This window comes from Henckelia pumila, chromosome 1, assembly GCF_033568475.1.
Source record: "Henckelia pumila isolate YLH828 chromosome 1, ASM3356847v2, whole genome shotgun sequence".
NCBI lineage: Eukaryota > Viridiplantae > Streptophyta > Magnoliopsida > Lamiales > Gesneriaceae > Henckelia > Henckelia pumila.
In genome coordinates, this window is record NC_133120.1 from 168226735 (window position 1) to 168232182 (window position 5448).

Genomic DNA, 5448 nt, shown 5'->3' on the forward strand with positions numbered 1-5448 from the left:
ATATACAATTCTAAGGTTGAAATATCCAATTTAAAGCATTTTAAAATCTCCTAAAATTCCCACATTTCGAAGCTGAATTTTTTAGATAACACATGGAATATCCCGGAACTAGTATCTGAACATTTTAATGCATAATACTTCCGAACATGATATTATTACAACCTTAGAAACTCGAAATCCTAAGATTAATCCCAATGATATTCAAACAACAATAATATTTTCCAATTGTCGCACTAAACAATTCAACATAATTTACGGGTTGATGAAACTATATCTTAAACTCCTCCAAGTGTCGAACCTAATCAATAACGGTGCGATATAACCAGCGAAAATGAATTAAATTCAAGCGAGTAAAATCCCAATTCCGAGCAGTCTATAATACCTTGACTGAACCAGCTGGAAATTGAGTTTAAAAGCTTCAATACTCGGAGCTAAACTGAACTGGAACCAAACAGCTACTGTATCGAGGCGGTGGCACGGTGGCAGCCTACCGGAGAAGCTCAAAACGCAGCTGACATGTATTGAAATGTAGGAACTAGTTCAATTAAAGCTTCCTAACTCGAAATACAACAAGTTAAAACAGGGACGACAACGACTCGCCGGAAAACTCACCGAAAAGTGGCTGGAAAAGACTCAAATGAACAGGGCTGGTTCAAATACCCCTAAGTTACGAAATACTGCCCAAATACGGTCCAAAATCTCCAAGAACGAAGCTTGATCCTAAGAGAAAACACAACAGAAACCAACATGCAGAATCAAAATACTTACAGGGTTCGATTCAGGCATAAACCAGCATCAAATAAGGCGATTCATGGCTTAAATCGAAGCTACGGATGAAAGGAAGAAAAACCAACAAATGGATCGAAGTTTGGATACCAAACGAGGGAGATACGAGCGAAATACGCAGGCTGCTCCAAGGGTGACGGGTATGAGTTTGGGGTTTGGGGAAGAGGTTTTCTCTCTCTTTCTTATGCTTTATACGTGTATATGTATGTATATAAAAATGTGTGTGTGTCCCTTTTTAATCTTTATTATTGGTCAACTTGACAAGGTTCAATTATATCAACTCTGGTGTGCCATAAAAATTTAATATGTACTCTTGTATCATTTATATTTTGATATCTACTAAATACATATTTTTATAACACAATAATAATATTTGGCTTAATTATTCTAATTTAACACTTCTAAAATAATTAACAATAAATCTTGTCAAATAATTGGGTAATTAATATCGGGTCCTTACACCCTGAGAGTATAATTTTTAAATCTATTCAACCCATAATACACAATTTTTATTCAAATCTAATTATAACATATTTAACAAACACTTTTTGTTTTATTAATTTTTAGTTTTATTTTAAATTTAAATTTATTATGATTAATTAATTGTTTTTTAAAAAATATTATTACTTTATGTTGCTATCATTATTTTATTAAACTCACTCAGTGTTTTCATTAAACATGCATTTATAAATGAGATTTAAATACCTAAAAGTACCAAAATATTAAACCAAAATAATAATTTCATGCATATTACTTTTCAATTTAGGACTATATATTTTTTAATCAAAAACTATTTTTTTTAAAAATGCATTGTAGAATTTGCATTAAATAATAATACACAATATTTATTAAGATCCAATTATAAAATATTTTTCAAAATTTTTTAATTTTATTAATTTTATTAATTTAAATTTATAATTCTTAATTAATTTGTTTCTAAAAAATATTATTACTTTATCTCGTTATCATTATTTTATCAAATCACTTCGTATTTTCAACTTCTCCATTAAACATGATTAATAAATAAGGATATAAATATCTAAAAATACCAAAATATTGAACCAAAATGATAAGTTCATGAATATTACTTCTCGATTTAGAATTATATAACCATGTTATTTTTTTTATTATTTATTACAAATTGTGCAATGCATCTTCTCGAAAAATTTAAATTTTGGTTCAATAATATATAGTACTAAATCGAAAAAGCAATATGTTTGAACTTATCAGTTTAGTTCAATATTTTGATACTTGAAATTATTTAAATCCTTGTTTATGAATGAATGTTTAATGGAAAAGTTGGAAATACGAAGTGAGTTTAATAAAATAATGATAGCAAGATAAAATAATAATATTTTTTAGAAAATAATTAATTAATGATAATACATTTAAAATAAAAAATAAAAAATAATAAAAATAAAAATGATTTCTAAATAGATTTATAAATTATATTGTGTATTATGGGTTGAATAGATTTAAAAATTATATTCTAAAGGGGTCAAATATGTATTTTTAATATTTCATAGGGGTATTTGGTGTAAAAAATATATCAAATATTTGCCCAGTCGCATGAGTGGTACGTGCGCAACAATAACTCAATTGAAGGGGCGAGTGTGCTAATTTTATAAAAGGTCAGGGTTGAAGATGTCTATTAAAATTTCACAGGGGAGAAGTGTACATTTTCAATATTTCACAGGGGTGTTTGATGCAAATAACTCTATAAAATAATATGTAGTTTTTTTTCCAAAAAATAAAAACAACGGGTTAAATTTAGGGGCTAATTGCATCCACACCCCCTGTGAAAAGTCTAAAAGGCATAAAACCCCATGTGTAAAAATGTTAGACCCTATATTTTAAAAAAATTAGCATAAAAACCCCTATGAGAGGGTATAAATGTGCCCGAATTTGTATTAAATAGAGGTGAAATGTGCTACATTTTAAAAAACTGAGGGATGCATTAGCCTATTAATATTTCTTAAGAGGTTTTATGCCTTTTAGACTTTTCACAGGGGGTGTGAATGCAATTAGCCCTTTAATTTAGTTATATATATATATATATATCTCAAATAGTTAATTACAATAAAATATCTAAAAAATTTAAGATTAATTTGGTTCCTCACATTTCCGGTTACATTTTGGAAGCGAACCGAAAATTCCGGTTTTGCGCGACGGTTCGGGGTTAGGTTCCACGATTTCTGGAGTCGTGATCCGGTTTATACATGATACAACGATTTACATTAATTCAGGGAAATTCTTGCAACAATTAACACAGGATTCAAACATTAACATTAATACAAAAAACAAGCACAAAGCACACCCCCCCTATATATGAATTAATAGTGATGAGTATATATTTTCTTGGCCCTTGGATGATCGATGTACCTTCACGATCACCTTCATCAACTCCACGGCATCGAGATATATAGTGTTTGGCATGCATGGACTTGAATGAATACAAAGCAAGAATCAGCAGTAATAATTACAGTCGTCTTCTTCTTCTTCACGTGATCGAAAAAAAACCCGTAAATGCGATGAGTTTACTTACAGGAATTGGTACCGGAGATCATGAACAACCAGGTTTTCATTTGTTGAATAGAACTTCATCAATGAGTCAACTTATATTGTGAAAATAGTGACTTGTTTTCTCTTTTTATTAATGGCAAGCAGAATGAAAGCATTGATGAAGAATGAAATTAGTGGTGTATGCACTGAAAAAAGTAAAGCAAAAAAAAAAATTCAGTGGTGCATGCAGTGATCAGGTGATTATATTCTAGTGATCAGATGATTATATTCTATAAGACCACATAATTTTCAAAATAATATTGTTAAAAAAAAGTTGATAAGTGTTTTTTAAAAAATTTGCCAAACACTATCTTATATTCATTGGTTTTACCAATCGAGGATATTGATTCATGGGGGTTTATGCCTTCACTTCTTGTCAAATTCATTTTAGAAGAAAGAACAAAATAATCCTGTATTCTTCTAATATTAAGTCAAACTTTAGGTCTTATATATTGATGTAATAATTTTTTTAAATCTTTTTTTATAGAATATTCTTTTATGTTAGATATTGTTGACACGATTTTTTTTCAAGTGCCCACCTACCATGCCTACCACCATGCCCACCAATGATGTGACACTATTCTATTGGACCTACAATTTATCACATCTTTACCACATCCAATAGAATAGTGTCACATCATTGGTGGGCATGGTAAGTGGGTACTTGAAAGAAACTCTTGTTGACACGACACTATATATTCCTAATGTGAATATATCTATTTCTCGTTTAGCTCAGTATTACTTTAATTTATTAAAATTTCATCTTATATTATTCTATGTATATGCATGAGTAGTTTTGAGATAACTCATAACTATATTTAAAATTACAATATTTTGAACCATGGATAACACGTGTTCTATACATGTGTGTGTACTGTATCGTATGACTAAGCATGAAAATTATTATTTCTTAACCTTTGGAACATCAATAAAATATCCTTCCGAAATTAAGATTTAATGAAGATTTTCGACCGCACAATTAATAGACTATTAATACTTCAAGAAGGGTATAATAGCTCGATTAACTATCGATTCTAACATGCAATCTATATAATTTTATTTAAGTTTTGTATATATCAGTACTTATCATGATATAGAAAATACGAAATTCCATTAGTTTAAAAAAAAAACCACTAAATCCCATTAATTTCTTGACTTTAGTCATGGTTCGAGGGTTGTTTTGAAAGAGTGGGTGTCCTGTTAGCCAACTTGTGGCTAAGAGCCTTTATGACTCTATTTGTAAACAATCTTTGTTTAATGTAATTTAATTTACACTTTTTATTGACATTTACTTTATCTTTTATCATATTATTATGTTGTGACGTACTATACGATGTTTAGATAAAGAACTTGAATATACTAGAGTGCACGTAAGATGTGATAGTGAATATGGATGACTATCCTGAAACACATCTTATAAGTACTGTATATTCTAAACCAGTTCCTAGTCAATTTAGCCGTCCGCAATAAGGATAAGGATCGCTCGAGATTGAGACTAGCATTTGCGATGCCGAGTATCACGTTTCATTGGTATGGAACATAGAGATGTTCGAAGCATGCATGCAAATGGATATTCATTGGATGGATGATCGAACTACCCTACTCGAACTTTCCAAGTGGTTTTCACTAATTGAGTGGATAAGTCCGTGGTTTTGGTTGTACACTATTAGTCCTTACTACTTGAAACATCATGGAGACTATATATGCAAGTACTGTACTTTGACTCGTTTACCGACTCCATGAGGGTCATCAAGTGTCGAGATTGGGTACAGTTACGACACATATAGGAGTCAATGCTTTGTTGTCAAGGATTCACCACACGCTTGCGAGTGTGGATATCCTAAGCGATCTGAGGAGATATTAGTGTGACAAATCTCTGGCTAGAGTACATAATGTGCTTTAGGTTATTTGGTTTCCTAGTTGCACATGCGATGTCACTATTTGATCTTCAAGATGCATTGCATAATTATCGAATCTCGAACGACTCTCGATATACCAATGATTGTTGATTCGATCAGGATATATGGATGAAGGGACCGTACTGTACACTAACCAAAACCCACTGGTTCTTGCAAGCACTATCAGTGATACCTAGGGAAT